Source organism: Adiantum capillus-veneris, chromosome 2 (genome assembly GCF_014529385.1).
Source record: "Adiantum capillus-veneris isolate H3 chromosome 2, ASM1452938v2, whole genome shotgun sequence".
Taxonomy (NCBI): domain Eukaryota; kingdom Viridiplantae; phylum Streptophyta; class Polypodiopsida; order Polypodiales; family Pteridaceae; genus Adiantum; species Adiantum capillus-veneris.
The window spans coordinates 30737223-30754235 of record NC_140932.1 but is presented as its reverse complement, the minus strand read 5'-3'; positions in this window follow the sequence as shown (position 1 = coordinate 30754235).

The following is a 17013-nucleotide window of genomic DNA, read 5'->3' as shown; positions in this document are numbered from 1 at the left end:
TTTGAAAATGACGATGATGTACCGCTGCTATCCCCCTAAGCCCACCATGCCGCTTGCTTCTTTGCTGTGAGCTCGCCATGAATTAGGCGAAGGCAAGACAAAGGAAAGATCTTCAAGCACCATGAGCTTCTATGCCTTGAGCCAGCCATCCACTACAACGACTAAACTTCACATCAGCCGCGATGCCTCTTGCTCGCTATTGTGCTATGTCAGCCATGCCTCTCGCTGCTTTGTTGTGAGCTCGCCATGAACATTGCCTCAATCTCCATGATTTGTTGCGTCTGCCATGAGCACAATTGATTTGATTCATCTTCACCTTTGTAACGAGCTTTGCTACCAAACCTGCAGTGCGTCGTTTCTAGCTTTGTTGTGTTTGCAATTACTGCTACGCCTGCTTCCCCTACTGCCACCCTCTACCTCTTGTTCCGCCTCAAAAGGCCTTGATTGCCTGCAAGAAACTATCGTAGGTGGTGGCCTCAAAAAGCACCAAGATTCCAGCCCTGTGTTGTTTGCATTTTTTTCTATGCCTGCCGCCCTCTACCTCTCGCTCTACCTCAAAAAGCCCTGATTGCCTGCAAGAAATTGTCGTAGGTGGTCGCCTCAAAAGTGATGCAGGTGGTCACCTCAAAAAGCACCGATTTCCTCCATGTGCCTACTTCTATAGCATGAAGCAGAAGATGCCCAACCCTTGCTCCCTCTTCTGCAACAATTAAGTCGCCGAATGTAGAAAGACCTGAGCTACACATTAACAAGCTTGACGTAAAGACTTTCTTTAATGTGTGCTAAGGCGGTATAAGAAAATGCACGTGACATGCATGTGTGGAAATCATTGGCTTGGATGCATAGTCTTCACGACCATTTGCCACCAAGTTTATAAGTGAGGAAGAGCTTGCTTGCATGACACCTATTGTGGAGGCAATCAAGAAGCTTCCATCCATGGAATTTGTATTGTATGAACGTGAATGCAGGTACATCATATGGAAAAGAGTGCCTCCTGGGAAGCAGGTGGCGAGTATACTACATGGACAACAGAAGATAAGTATTGAGCAAGAGCATGCATGCGTTTGTGCACCTGTCATCCAATCTTGCCACATCCTGGTAGTGACACTCGTGCCCTTAATTTGTTTGTGGGTAGAAGTAGCTCAAGGTATGATATCTCCTCTCTCTCTCTCTCTCTCTCTCTCTCTCTCTCTCTCTCTCACACACACACACACACACACACACACACACACACACACACACACACACACACACACACACACACACACACACACACACACACACACACACACACACACACACACACACATGATTCTTGAAACAAAAACACTTTCTGAGTAGTCGAGCATTTATTATATTCCACTTGGGCTCGAACTACTCAGATTCATGAGCACACAGATTCAGAGCCACCCCCCCAGCCTGGGGCTCCAACGGAGGAGGGGTGGCAGCAGGCCCGTGGCCGTCGACGCCAGGGGCCACAGCGACGACAGCCTGGTACTCAGAGTGGCCCTCAGGTTCCTACTCAGCAGCAGTGGGTTCCCACGGGGAACCGCTTTGGTCCTCTTGAGCAGGAGTCGTCCCCTATGCCAGCCTCCACCTCCGCTTCACCCTCGACAGCCGCTCCCCCTTCAGAGTTGCCCTCCTCCTCCTCATCCTCCCCCCCGTGCTCTGCTCCCGTTGCCTCTCCACCTCGCCCCTCTACCTCTGTCGCCCCACCCCGCTTCTCTTCTCCCCCGCTCCCCCCAGCTCCTTCTCCCTCCCCTCCTGCTCCAGTTCCACAGTCGACTCAGGAGACAGGTCCCTCGCCGGCGGCTAGGAGATCTCTTGGCAGCGCCTTTGCCACGAGTCGCCTAGTGAGAGAGGGTCAGCCCTTCTTGCGGCCCCCTCTGCAGATTCAGACATCTTCCCTTGCAGCTATCCCCCGTGGTCTGACGAGCATTGACCTCCGACGATGCTGGGACTTCTTCGTTGACGGGTTCACTCGCTTTCTCGGCGATTCCGCAGCAGACCACGAGGCACCCTGTTTCAGGGTCCATGCTTTGTTCCTCGCCGCTAGGGGGACAGAGGCCTTGGACTCAGCAGTTGGTTTCTCCTTCCCTCTCTGTGGTAGGGCCGAGACAGAGTGGTCCCTCGACTCAGTGTTGGGATGGTTACATACACAGGTTCTCGAGTTCTCTCATCACATGGGAGAACTTAGAGTTACCGATTTGCTGCAGACTTTGTGGCCATTGGCCAAGTTTGCGGTGACACCCCTAGACTCAGCAGGATGTAGGCACATTGTGGTGTACTTCTTTGCTGATACGCAGTGTTTGCCTTGCTATGTATACATTCATGAGGACTCCTGGACAGAGGAGGTTGCTTTACGCACGGCTCGCTCTGCTTGGGCTTGGGCTAGGCACTCACTGCAGTCTCGCCTATCTAGAGGACGCTCAGATGCGGATTACTCCCCATCCAAGCCAGCCTCGAAGATAGCCCGTCTTGTTGCTGCGGCAGCATCTGTTCTCTCTCGCTCCCCATGAGGATTGTCTCGTGGAACGTGCAGGGACTAGGTGGGTCCCAGTTTCAGCGACATGGATAGTTTTTACCCTCATGACTTGGATAGTTTTCAAGCGTCTTGAGCATGATATACCTTAGTTTAGTTGAGCATTTAGTCTCTAGCTTTGAGGCTCTAACTTAAGCTCGAGCCTGACCGTGAGCACTCAAACATGACTTGTTTTAGTTAAGCATTTAGTCTCTAGTTTTGGGACTCGAACTTAAGTTCGAGCCTCATGACCTGAATGCTTAGTTTTCAAGCCTCATGAGTACTCAAATATAACTTGTTCTAGTTGAAAATCGAGTGTCAAGATTCGAGTTCGAGCCTCATGACACAGAAACTCACTTTTCAAGCCTCATGAGCACTCTAGTAGAACTCATCAGGCTCAAACTTAAGATTGAGCCTCATGACATAGACACTCAATTTTGAAGCCCCATGCCACTCTAGTAGAACAATTTCTATCTAGAAACTATCCCGAAGGGCTTGTATCTCACAAGATTTGAATTGAATCTTCATGCGGTCCAAACTTGTTTTTGGGTCTCAACATCTAAAGACTCAATTTATAAGCATCATGAACACTCTAGTAGGACTCTTCCAAGCTAGAATCCATCTAGAAGAATCCTATCTCATCAGGTTGGAACTTAGGTTTGAGTCTCATGGGCCATAGACACATGCAAAACTCCTTCAAGTTGAAATCCATCTTTAAACATCTCTGACTCATGAGGCTCTTGACACTCATGCCATTGAGACTCAATTATTAATCCTCATGAGAACTCTAGGACTCTTTCTATCTGCAATACTATCTACAACACTTAGTAATCATATTGAGAGTCTCACAAGCTAGAGACTCTTGGAGAAGTTTTTCCAATTGAAAGACATCTTCCAAAGAGTGCCGCATAAAACCTTTTTAACTAGAAACCATCCCCAAGTGTCTCTATCACATGAGACTCAAACTTTAGTCTGAGCCTTATGATCCCAAAATGCCTGTAAAACAACGGAAAGTTATCTACATCAACTATAGATCTCAAACTTCAAGCTTCCACCTCATTATTCTTTAAAGTTTTTGATAGCTTGACTCAAGATTTTGTACCTATTCAATATATTGAAGCCAATTATGGGGGATTATCCCTTGCTCATCCTTCAACAATCTTGTGAGATATATATTAATTATTCTCATGATAAGGATATGGACATGTGAAGACTCCCAAATTATCCTAAAATCTCTTTGTATTAGTTTGGAAGACTGAGGAATGAGAAGATTTGGAATTTTTAGTTTACCAATATTACTAGAATAGGTAGAATTGGTATTTTATTTTTGAGATATGGTTTGAACAGAGAGAGGGACATCAATAATTCTATTTGGTTCAATTTTATGAAAAGGACTTGCTAAGAGCATTATTATGGTATTCTTGCATTGTAGCCTAGATTTAAATGAAGTTATGAATGTTTTGTTATGTGATGTTTGAGTTTTTTCTTAATAGCCAAGCATATCTTATAGATGCATTCAAGTGCCACATTATCAAGATCTTATAAGGGACACATTAAGTAGCTTTATTTTTGGATTTAGAGAGTTCCTCTTTGCAAGTGTCCAATTAAAACAGGCCTTGGTAATCCTGATTATACAAAAATAGAAAGCAAAATGTATAAAGGTATGCATGAAGCCTTTTAGGAAAAAGTTACATATATTTTACAAGAGGTAGCTTGAAGGAGAAATACCTTATTCAAAAGAATAAACTTTGGTTATCTAAAAGCACCTTATTCAAAAGAATAAATTTTGGTTCTAATCCATGTTATGTCATCTTATCACTAAGGTATATTCCCAAGTATTCATGTCTTGAAGTAAAAATGAAATTTTCACAACTAAGTTATGTCATCTTATCACTAAGGTATATGACCAAGTATTCATGTCCTCAAGTACGAATGAAATTTGCACAATTATGTCTAGCACCAAAAAACGAGTCAAACACAAAAGGAGTTTTAGTGATTCTTTTAAAAGTTTCAGTACTTGAATAAGTGCCAAGATATATAAAGATAATATTTATGTATCTTCGAGTATTGTTTTTTTCATAATTTTATGGGTTTTCATCATAACGGATTTGGTTTTATTTTGGTTTTTGAGTATATGTTGTGTTTGTAAAGACCACATTTGAAGTTTCATCAATTTCTCAAAAACTACTCTTATGTTCTATTCAAGTGATCAATACAAACAAATAGAGGCTATTCCATGCTTTGGGGGAGTACTACGTAATCTTGTTAATGTACCTCGTGAGTTCAACAGGAGGGATTTTTAAAGGCAAATACTTTAGGAAATTTAACAAAGATACATTAAAATAAGGGGGTTTTATATTCAAATTTGAAAAAAAAAATCGTGAAATACAGAGTCATTTATATAGGGGATACTAATAGTGCACCCCTTGAGGCTCCATGGAACGATCTCATGAACTAGATCCCATAATACATACTACTCTCTCCCAAAAGCAAACATGATTATACTCATCATTAAGAGACAATTCTAGCATTCGTGCTCAAAGAGATGTCCTCCTCCAATCAAGCATGTTAGTATAATGTTGTGCATTTAAGTGATGAACCACAGTCCTTTCCACTTTGATGCTAATTGATAAGGATTCTTTTGGTTTGTTTAGCTACTCTTAACCTATTGAAGATAAGAAAATGATACCATCCCCATGAAATTGTATCATGGACATATACTTCATATATGTGCTATTTAGTTGCAGAAGCAGTCATGCTTGTGCTCTTCATTATAAAAAATTCCTCCCTTTGCTCTCAAAGAGATGCCCTCCACAATCTAGCATGTGACAAGTAGTGGTTTATTTGGACCCAGGCACTCAAAAAATATACCTCTATACTCTTTGTTCTGCTAGATAGTGATGTGTTTATCTTTAAGATATACAATGTAATGGAATGGTACAAATCCATGAAAATAATCTCATGGAAGTAGCCTATATCTACATACTGTTCAATTGGAAATAGTAAGCATGATCATTCTCTTCATAAGAGAGAGTCCCTACCTTTGTGATGAAAGAGATGCCCTCCCCCCTCATGTAAGTGGAATATGCACAAACATACTTTATTTTTGCAAAATTGTGGAGCCTATCAAGTGAAAATATTAAGTTGTTTTTAGGGGAACAACAATTGCATGGCTACCTAGATTGATTTATGCAAAGACAAGCGGGGATATACTTGTAGCACTCTAGTAAATGAATTGGCTTGAAATAGAGAAACAGAGTATGTCCAAGAGGAAACACAATTTTTAAGGACACGTACGTATTAGGTTAACCGCTTGATATTGCTGAGAAACTCACGTTTATCTTATTGTAAATATGAATTGCTTACATAACTAAGAATACAAGTGTTAGTATTTTTTTTTTTCTTTGTTTGTTATCTTGGTGTTTCTAAACACCATCCTCATTTGAGATCCCCTCAACATGAAAAGTGCTTTAGTAAGGGCTTGTGAACAAGTCTAATTTGTTGCTCATTTTTAATCCTAGTTTCTTAACATTGTACTCGTTGATAATTATTTTGATTCCATTGGCCTCCCTTTAAAATGTCTTGAATTTGCAAACAATATATTGTTTTGATTAGCACAATGTTTGATGAAAGTGTTAAAAAGTTAATCTTCCCTTTTTTTTGCCATAAAAGTTACTCTTCCTTATCAACAATGTTAAAATTATGCTTCCAAATGCCATTTGTCAATTTATATACACAAACACAAAAATATATTTGTGTGATGAGGATATGGCTAAGTGTTAAGGCTAAATTTTTGATACCATCCTCTAGTCACATAGAATTGTCTTGAACTATGTTTGAGCCTCATGCCCACTTTCTAGTTTAAGTGAGCCATGTGATGCTCTAACTAGCTTCAAACCTCGTCTTAATATCATATAGAGCAACAATAAGTGAGGATTGAATTTAGGTTTGAGTCTCACATCCATGTGTTAGTGCCTTGAACTAAGTTTGAGTGTATCCACCTGCTAGTTTAAGCGAACCATATGAGGCTCGAACTCAAATTAAATATTCTTAATATCCCACATGGTAGCAAAAAGTGAGGCTTGAACTTAAGTTTCATCCCCTGGTTCATGTGCTAGTGCTTCATTTTATATGGCACAAAGGGTCCCTACAAACAACCATGAGGTCAAACTTAGTAACAAAATGCTGCAATTTCAAGTCTCAATTTAAAAAATGGGACTTGAATAATTCTCAAAATTCCTAAATATGTCTTTTGGGTCTAAAACCTGGATGACCAAAGGGAAAAAAACCCGGTGGGAAAAAAAATGCCTTTGGTATACGCTCTTATTGGAGTTGAGCAGTTGAACGTGAAGGACGTGTTCATGAAAGGTGAGTGCTTGGGTGAAACACTGAAAGAGTGCCTGATGCAAGTGCCAATTATGGGACACTCTATATGCATATGAAAAATTTGTCACCAAAAGCATGCAATGTGAAAGAAGGAGATGATGGGTGTTTCGAGGAATAAATGTAGCACATGTGACATCAAAAGATGTCTCAATAGCTTCCACCTTTCCAAGAAGGGTTGTCGATGTAGAACTTTCTCCACTCGGATCTCACTGTGCTCAGTACGTGAGTGTCTTTTGGACCTTCTCCTTCACTTCACCAGACTTAAGTACTTAGAGTTTGACTCTTTTGCTCACCTATACCAGCATGAGCGACACAACGTAAATATGCTCAACTCTTCTAGCTTGAGCAGTACCTAGAATAACTAAGACTCTTAGACCACAGAGAATATTACTTGAAGCTTTGGGACTAACACCTCACTCATTTTGTGGCTTAGCTACTCGACTCTAACTTGTATGACTTGTCGGTTGCATGTTGACACTGCTTTGTGACAAGTTCTTCGGCTGTTGTAGTGGCTGCTGAGACATACTTCGTGAAGTTTCATCGTTTTCTTGCACCTTCTTCTCTTTGTAGTGCTCAGGCCTCTCGTTAGTCTTTTCTTCATGTGGATTATGGATTTTTTTATTTTTTCTTAATAATAAACAAAGAAAATCTTAAAACAACTCAATCAAAAGAAGAAATATTCAAATAGAAATCTAAATGCTATGTACACTATACACATGTCACTAGGGGCTCATATATGGATTTTGTCCCCATACTCCTCTGTAACACTACTATGAGGGCATATACTCTAAATTTCTTCAAAAAAATTATCACAATAAAACGCAAAAATTCAATGCATCTCACAAAACATTTCCCTCTAATAGTCATAATGTTAGGTCTGCATTCAGAATGCCTCCCCCCTTTCTATTTGGAGTCATCCTTTACGACAGGGTATCACAAAGGGTATGTGCTGTGGTTGGGAAATTAAAAGTTGTGCCTATGCAGGCCTTGTAATGTAGCCCTATTATGCATACGCAGTCAATGCATGGAAAAGATTTATGTTGTGCAAGATGTGGATATAAGCAATTTGCTTATTGGTATTTGTTGGCGAGGCTTCCTATTCTAAGCAATGTAATGGTCTTTGAAGCTCCTGTATCATTGCTTGATTGAAGCGACTTGCTCTATACTAACTGTTCTGTAATCGTAGGAAGAATTGTAAGAATTCAAGCGGCGATGCACTGACAGCAGTTTTGTTGTTCTTCTTTGGGATCCATTTCTTTGTGATTATTGGCTGTTTTGTTGCTGACACTCATTTGGGAACCCATACTTGCCCGTGCTTCGTTTGTGTTTGAAGAGACTTCTTTGGGATCCACCTTTTTGTTGTGTGAGTCAACAGTGGTCTTTGCTTCAGCCCTTGTACGCTTGGTTTGGGACGAGATTTAGGCTTTGAAAGTTGATACTGTGGTTGTTTTGGAATCCAAATGAATTCCGAACTTTTTTGTGCTTGAATGAACTTCTTTGGAGCCCAAACCTGAGTTGTGAAAGCTTGCGACTTTGTGATATTCTTACCCGTTCGTGCACGCTTTCCTTGTTTTTGTTTTGGTGTTGGATCTTGTGATTTGTCATTAGAGATCTTTGTCTTCTTGATCCATATCTCTTTTTGGCCGATCTGGCTTTTTGGTATCCAGATTTGTCGAGCTTTTTGGCTTTGACTTGCAGGGATTTCAAAATGACGTGATCACACTATAATTTCAGGTTAATACCAATAGAAATGCAAAATAACAAATATTATGTTAATTGACATTCATCTTTTTTGACCTGCAAGGAGACTTGGAGACCGCCGGCTCGAGGCCCGCCGGGTTAAGTAAATGGCCCATCGGGCCCGCCGGGTAAATCAACTTTCCCGCCGGGCCCGCCGTGGCTATATAAAGACGACGCCGGTGCTTGTCTTTTTCACAAGAGAGGTACATTGAAAAGTCTTCTTCACCAAACTGTCTGGCAGCTTTCCACATTCTCAAAGCAGTGTAGCAGTAATTTTTTAATCCCTTCCTGATTTTATTGATGTTTTTTGCGTTAAAACTTAAAGGTATAAAATTTCTTTTATCAAATCATCGTACGTGGATGCACTGGCATATGGTTGCAATTGCGGCTAGGTGTGTCATTGCAAAAGCGTACGATGATTATGTTTTATATTGCTCCCAGTCATTCATGCTTCGACACATGATTGAAATTGCGACTAGGTGTGTTGCTGCTAGAATGACATGAGCATCTGTTTGAAAGAAGTCACCGTGCGTGGATGCACTGGCACATGGTTGCAATTGCGGCTAGGTGTGTCATTGCAAAAGCATAGGGTGACTATGTTTTTTGTTGCTCCCAGTCATTCATGCTTCGGCACATGGTTGCAATTGCGACTAGGTGTGTTGCTGCTAGAATGATAGGAGCATTTGTTTGAAAGAAGTCACCGTGCGTGGATGCACTGGCACATGGTTGCAATTGCGGCTAGGTGTGTCATTGCAAAAACGCAAGATGACTATGTTTTATGTTGCTTCCCGTCATTCATGCTTTGGCACATGGTTGCAATGGCGACTAGGTGTGTTGCCGCTAGATTGATGGTAGCATCTAATGCATGAATGCGTGCTCAAATAATTTCATAATGTTTCATATGCTTGAATCTTGAAAGAAGACATCGTGCTTGGATGCAGTGGAACATGGTTGCAATTGCGACTAGGTGTGTCATTGCAAAAGAGTAGGATGACTATGTTTTATGTTGCTCCCAGTCATTCATGCTTCGGCACATGGTTGCAATTACGACTAGGTGTGTTGCTGCTAGATTGACGGTAGCATCTGTTTGAAAGAAGTCACCGTGCATGGATGCATTGACACATGGTTGTAATTGCGGCTAGGTGTGCCATTGCAAAAGCGTAGGGTGACTATGTTTTATGTTGATCCTAGTCATTCATGCTTTGGCACATGGTTGCAATTGCGACTAGGTGTGTTGCTGCTAGAATGACAGGAGCATCTGTTTGAAAGAAGTCACTGTGCGTGAATGCACTCACACATGGTTGCAATTGTGGCTAGGTGTGTCATTGCAAAAGCGTAGGGTGACTATGTTTTATGTTGCTCCCAGTCATTCATGCTTCGGCACATGGTTGCAATTGCGACTATGTGTTTTGCTGCTAGGATGACAGGAGCATCTGTTTGTAAGTTTTTGTACGATGAGGCATTGGCACATGGTTGCAATTGTGATTAGGTGTGTCACTGAAAAAGCGTACGAGATCTATGGTCTATACTGCACTTTTTCTTTCACGTAGAATTTAGAAAAGATCCAAATGGAGTGGCACATAGTTATATTTCACAATGTGTTGTTTGCAATAATACCATTGCAGGCAAAATGGATCCTTCTGCTACTTCAATGATAGAGTTCAAAAAGAAAATTAGACAATTGGTGATTACAATCGTCAGTGCACTAGATCCCGACGATATAGCGCAGATTGTTGCAGATGAGTCTAGATTGCAATCATTATACAGTGAGATTGCCCGCAAAATTTTGTTGTTATATCCAGAAAAAACAACCGGATCAATAATCTTATTACTGAGCAGTTGGGTGGGCAATTTTCCCAAGGTGGCCTCTGATTTGAAAGAGGAATGCCCTCAAGAAGTAGACAAGGGTAAACTAGAGCATTGGAACGCGAGATGGAGAGCTAAGAAGGAGAGGTCAAGGAGAGCATCCCACATAGACACACAGTTTGGCCTAAGCAAGAAAATGCAAATGGCTATCACTAGAGTTATGGGGAGTAGCCAAGTTGGAGAACCGTTTATTGAGGAGGCTGCCATTGAGGGAACATCGGGTTCTTCTGCTTCTGCCAGTCACCTGGAGAGCAATATATACAATTCTGAATGTAGTATGACTCTGGGCATTCCAAATAAGTCCATTAAGAAGATCAAGAAACTTGGGTCAGGGGCTTATGGCACAGGGTGGCAAGTTCAAATCAAAGGGATCAGTTTCCTTCCTGCAACGAATACTTATTGTGCCAAGGAGTTCAAAGGACAGGCCAAGCATCAGTGGAAAAACTTTACATCAGAAAGTGGGGTAGATCTCAACCATAGAGGGATTGTGAGGAGTATTTCCCACTCTGTAACGTTGCCATGGTTTTTGATATTCCCCTACTTCAATGGGGGAACTTTAGGTGATCTTATGGAGACAATGCCCCATCCACATGGCTCTTTCACGACACTTGTAGCACATCAAGAGGGGAAAGGAAAGATCCTTGAAGACTTTAAATGGGAGCATCCCTCTGAAGATAGGAAAACACATATCAAGAGCCTGTGCAATCATTCTCCCTTGTTGATCCATGCCTTGGTGAAGGCATTGTGATTCGAACATGACGAGGGAGTGATCCACAATGATCTCCATCCATGGAACATCATGTTGGACTTTATCAAGGATCTCACTCCCCGTATTGGAATAATTGATTGGGGATTGGCTCTGCGTGTTGGCTTAGAGACACAAAAGACCAACAATATCGATGAAAACTGGCAAAAGATTCATCCTTGGCGAGCTCCTGAGTTACTAGATGGCAAGAATTTATGCCCATGGACCAAGGCCACAGATGTGTATGCCATAGGATGGGTGATACGGAAATTTTGTAAGTTTTGTGGAGAGTTCTCTGACTACTACAACATAAATTGGTTCAAACATAAGGTTTCAGTGGAGATACAAGCCATATCTAGGATTGTTGTGGAAGGTTGGGTGAGGCAGAAATCCACAGGCAAAAAGACCTAGGCACTTTTGGACGAAGAATTAGAAAGATTTGAAGGCCAGCCAGAACGATGCTTACGCCCTCCCTCTGAAATGAGTGTAGCCTTTTTCTGATGGATATATGATGTACTTTATGAAGTAGGGTTTTCTGAGACTTGTGACTTATAAAAGAACTTTTAAAAATTGGGTTTTATGCGCCATGGATGATGTATGAGTAATAAAAACACTTTTTTATATCTCAATAGACAACAAATTTTCTATGAGTTTTGTTTTTTCTCTTAAGTTTCAAGCAATAAGCCACGTGGAGTCACTGATTGTCATTCATTGATTTAAAAAATGGTGGTTACTCTTATATCAATTGATTATCGTAAGATGGTGGTTATTCTAATATCAATTGATTGTCGTAAAATGGTGGTTAAAATTATAGCAATTGATTGTCGTAAAATGGTAGTTACTCTTATAGCAATTGATTATCATTAAGTTTGTATGCCGTAACTGAAGTATAGTGTTTAATCAGGATATGGATAATGATAATCAAAGGGCTAAGCGCGCTTTTGAGCATCTCAGATCCATGTGTCAAGGCGGTGGAGTGAACGGCACCGCTCGAATTGCTACTCGTTGCTCCCAGTGGGCCAACCCAATGGGTACACAATGGAAAGAGGTGAACACTAGGATTGACCGAGAAATGGTCAAATCCATATGGCCAGGCGCTGCAGATGACAACATGAAGAAAGGCCGACTCAAGCTATCACAATGCATTAATGCAGACATACGAGACAATGGAGAGAACATATATCTCGATGTTAGGGGTCATCCTATGCATCATATGGATTGTCCATTGTGGTTTGCCAAGATGTTATACATGCATTATGTCTTGGGTGAAGCAGTGGACTGCAGCTCAAGGACACCTCAGATGACGGTTGAGGACATTCACAGCAGTGCAATCACCGTCACACGGCAAGAGATGCCATTGGCACTAGAAGGTGCATCAATGGAAGTGCACCAAGTTAAGGAGGAGCTTCAAACTCAACTCAGGCAAGCATCACAAGCTACACAAGGCTCTCATTTTGAAGCAACCCGAAATAGAGACTTGCAAAGGGAGGTGAAGGTGCTATCTCGCTGTGTAAAAGAGTTAGAGGCGACTATAAAAGAACAAAATGTTGCCACATTGATTGAGCATCCAACATCTATTGAGGCCCCTCCAGCTTCTGGTGAGCATGGTGGTCCTTGCCCCATATGTAGATCATTCTTTCATGGGTGGTGTGGTCACTTCAGCTTGCCATGCGAACATATGTACCATATATCATGCTTGATGCAAAGCATGATGAATAGATTTCATTGTGCTATATGTGAGTATGAGATATCCAAAAAGCTATATGCAATGTTCAAAATGTTGGAAGACTATAATAAGCTTAAAGGTCAGTGTGAAGACGAGAATGAAGATATTCTCACAAATATTTCACTACACTTGGATAGTTTTTGTAACATTTGAAAACATTTACTCGTTGTCTTGCAAGAATTTATTAGTGAATTGTAAATTGTCTTCACTTCAGCTTCAATTATGATATGTGATAATGCAAAGATTTGTTAGGGCTTTGTATATTATGAAGCTTTAATAGTGATTTGTGGCCTTGTAAAGGTTTTTAAGGGCTTCGTTTATTATTAAGCAAATGTCTAAACCTTAAACTAAATATAAAAAAAATCTTATAAGATAAACAGTTTTCTGAACTTAAACAGAAGTCACTCAATGGATTCGATAATCTATTAATTAAACCACCGTCGCTTGCTGCAACGGGTCAAAGTTGGTTCAATTTCCAAATTCTCTTCAATGTCTTCTAAAGTACATGTAGTTTCTACTTCATGAGATTCCCCTTGCAGCTCACTGTCTTCGTCCACCTCATCATTGGTTACATCATAAGTCCAGCGTGGAATCTCCTCTTTGTAGTTCTCAGCTTGCACTCTTGCCAATAGCCGATGGTTGCAGTACATATACACCAATTTTTCAGCTCTTGAATTTAGAAGGCGGTTTCTGATGGTGGAATGTACATATTTATATGTAATCGAGTTTCTCTCAGAACTTGAATTGGATGCACATTGGGCTAGGATTCTAGCAGCTAGGCATTTAAGGGTGGGTGCACTACCACCATTCATCATCCACCACTTTCACGCTCGTTGCTCCGTGGCAAGTTTCTGCACAAATTCTGTACCAAACTTACCCTCTTTGAGTATAACCTTCGTAAGATCAGTAACAACTGATGCATGCTCATCAGGATCATCATAAACCTGCCTATCACATCATAAAAGTCTTCCAGCACCTCCTCATCAAGTTTGTCTATTTCCATTGCCCAATACTCTGGATCCAATAAGAAAGCTACGCTGTGTAGTGGACTATGTGCTTTAACCCATCGACCATGCACATACTTTCTCAAAAATTCTCTCCTCTTTTGAGTGAATGGTGTCTTCCAAGGCTTCACAATTGTCTTCTGGGGCTCCTCTGGATTTGCAAGGCTTTCTTGAACAGTCCACCAAGCCATCCACACCTTACCTATGTTAGGCAAGGCAGAATCCAGTTGGCGTAATGCGAGCATAATAGGCATCATGACATTGTGTACATCCACCACATCATCCCAGAAGTGGCGATCAGCTAGTAGATCTCTGATCACCCCTATTTTGCTTTTTATCTTCTCCCTTTGACCAGCCTCCCATTCTGAAAAAGTGGCACAAACAAATGTCTCCATCACAGCATTCTTATTTTTTATTAGTGATTCTACCATATAGTAGTTGGTGCAAAATCTAGTTTCGCACGGCAGTTTTAACATAGTAGACATCCTCTGACGGTACATGTCAAGAACCCTCTGACGCTTCAAAACAAACTTGACTATTAAGTGAGCATTGTCTACTATCCATTTGAACCACTCTGTGTCCTCCCTCTTGTACCAATCTTGCAATACCAAGTTCAAGCTGTGTGTACTACAACCAGCACTACATAGGTGAGAGAAGCGAATTTCAAGTATTCTACCTGTAGCCCTGCAATTTTTGGCATTGTCCATGATTACTTGGACAACATTTTCTTTTCCAAGTTCCTCAACTGCGTCGCCAATGATGTCAGCTATAAAACTGCCAGACTTTATTTGACCAGAGCTATCCACAGCTTTGATAAAACATTCACCACGAGGACATACAAGCATGATGTTGATCAATGGTCGCCTTTGAACGTTGGACCAACCATCACTAACTATGATGTATCCAGATTGTTCTGTTGCATTTAATATTACCCTTTGAATATCCTGTTTGTGTGCTTGTGTAACATTTATCCAACAGTTGGTTTCTCATATGGTGATATGTTGGAGGCGTAAATCCAGCACCATACTCCCCAATGCGTTTCCAAGCTGACTTCCATGCATCACGGGTGACAATGGCCGATGATCCCCCAGTGAAATAGATGGCTTTAGCTAGTGCAAGTTGTGCTTCTTCTAAGGCAAGTGTTTTGAAGCTCATCTATAAGCCAACCTGTCTACTTTTTGACGATCCTACCTGAAAGTCAAGAGATCCATGGTTTGGAGGTGTACTTCCATCGACATGAGAAGTTGGTTCCCTACTTTGAGTGCTTCCATTGGTGGGCGTTACACCCAATGATCCCTCATACTGGTTTGATCTTATCGATACGGGGGTGTGATGGTCGAAAGTAGAGAGTTTTGATCTTTTGCTCATGGAAGTAGCGTACCAATTAAAGCTTTTAAGCACATAGCTGCTTCTTCTGCACCTAAGCCCTTGCACTTTCCTCCTTGGATTCTGGTATTGCCACCTAGAAAATGATCCCTTATTCTTGGTGCTCCTCCAGATTTCTCTTCGCCACAAAAGTTACATTTCCAATCTTGATACTTATAGAAATTTGTGGAAAGATTCCACTCGGGTCCTGGACTTTTTCCACCTGCCTTTCGCTTGCCCTGCGAAGTGGTGCCCTGCGAAGCAGGACCTGGCATCGAGGTAGGAGGTCTCCTCAAGGAAGCCAGGCTTGAGACACCAACATCACCGCTCACATTCCCGGTGGAAGACATACTTATTGGATGCCTGCAATACTAATAAACATAGCTCAATATGCTATCTCTTCTTTCAAGTATTACTCAAACCAAACATTAGTGTTATAATCAATATCACACACAAGCGTAGTAGTGAATCCTGAAGGGAATAAACCTCAATGTACTCAAACATGAGCAAGCAAATACAATGGTGAATCAAATATGTGATTAGTCCATCCCAAAAGTAGAGATATCAACCCAAAGATTCACCTTCCTACCCCTTTCATGAATCAGTCCAGTCCAAAAAATAACTAATGACCCATGATTGGAGCTCTAATCGAAATAGCAAGAAAATACAGCGGTGAATCAAACATGTGCTCAGTCCATCCCAAAAGTAGAGATATCGATCCAAATATTCACCTTCCTACCTCCTTTCATGAATCAGTCCAGTCCAAAAAAGAACTAATGACCCATGATTGGAGCTCTAATCAGAATAGCAAGCAAATACAACGGTGAATCAAACATGTGATCAGTCCATCCCAAAAGTAGAGATATCGACGCAAAGATTCATCTTTATATCTCTTTTCAAGAATCAGTTCAGTCCAAAAAAGAACCAATGACCCATGATAGAAGTTCTAATCAATATAGCAATCAATATAGCAATCAATTTAGCAAATATAACAGTGAACCAAACATGAGATTAGTCCATCCCAAATGTAGAGATACTGACCCAAAGATTCACCTTTATACCTCCTTTCAAGAATCAGTTCAGTCCAAAAAAGAACTAATGATCCATGATCAGAGTTTCATTAAGTTTTAATTTTTTTTAAAGACTATTCATTTTTTTACCTTTAGTTTTTCTTATAAATTTTAAATAATGAGCAAATTTAGAGGAAGCGGTGATGTGATGTGATGTCTACTACAGGGTTATATAGAGATGCCAAATATGGAGGGGGAACATGACGGGGCCAGCGGGATTCTTGCTTTGCCTGCCGGGCCCACCGGGCTTTGTAAAGTACCCGCCGGGCCTGTCGGGGTTTGTAAAGTGCCCCGTCGGTTCTACGTTTTCTACCGGTTTTCATAAGTCATGACATTAGATATGTTATTAACATGAAAAAAATAGTGATAATAACAACAATAATTAACATTTAACAAAATGCATCATCGTGTAATTAAAATCCCTGTTGACTTGTTGTCCTGATCTTTTGACCTGTCATGGTTGTTGCTGAAGGGGTTGGTGATAGTGACGGCCTGAGTTGACGATAGGGGATGTCGTAAGATTCATCACTATCGCTACTATCCTCAGCAAGGTTGACTTCTTGTACTTTCCCTTGATTTTTTGGCTCGTA